The following is a 682-nucleotide window of genomic DNA, read 5'->3' on the forward strand; positions in this document are numbered from 1 at the left end:
CTGGGATGAGGGGATAGTGAGGCCATAGCCAGACGGCAGTGGATGGGCAATCAGACCCAAGGATACTGGAGGAGTGGATGGGGGTAACAGTGGAGGAATTACCATAGGTGGAGCTACCGGTGCCATTGCACTCGGAGATTTGGGTGGGTGGTTCTTTGAAGTACACCCTCCTGCAGAGCCAGCATTGCAATCTGGGGCGATGTGGGATTGACCACAACCTTGCACAGGGCACTTTCCATGAGTCGTGGTTCCATGGGATTGGATGGTGGTAACAAAGGGAGTGGCAGTGGTTGGAGCGCCGATGGGCAGAGGGGCAGTGGTGGAAGGAGGAGATACACTCAGGGATTTCGATGAGCCTTTCTGCCATCAGATGGTGTTGCAGTCTTCGCCCATGGAATTAGGACCGTGGCACTGTGCAAAGCAAAAAAGAAGACTCAATAATGGAGAGGGGAGGCAAAGAAAACCACATACAATCGCAATGAGGTGACTGCAGTTGCCATTTTTGTTACTCTGACAGATCGTGTATGGGACAAATTGGCCACATCAGCAGGTAATGCCTGCAGACTGAGGTGGGGTGGATGGCAGGAATTGCGTATGTTCTGTAGCCATCAACATTGGGTGGGCTTGGTGGGGTTACCTGTGTGTACATGGTGAGGGAGTGGGTGGTAGTTGGATAGTGATG

This window comes from Laccaria bicolor, genomic scaffold, assembly GCF_000143565.1.
Source record: "Laccaria bicolor S238N-H82 LACBIscaffold_6 genomic scaffold, whole genome shotgun sequence".
In the NCBI taxonomy this organism is placed as follows: Eukaryota; Fungi; Basidiomycota; class Agaricomycetes; order Agaricales; family Hydnangiaceae; genus Laccaria; species Laccaria bicolor.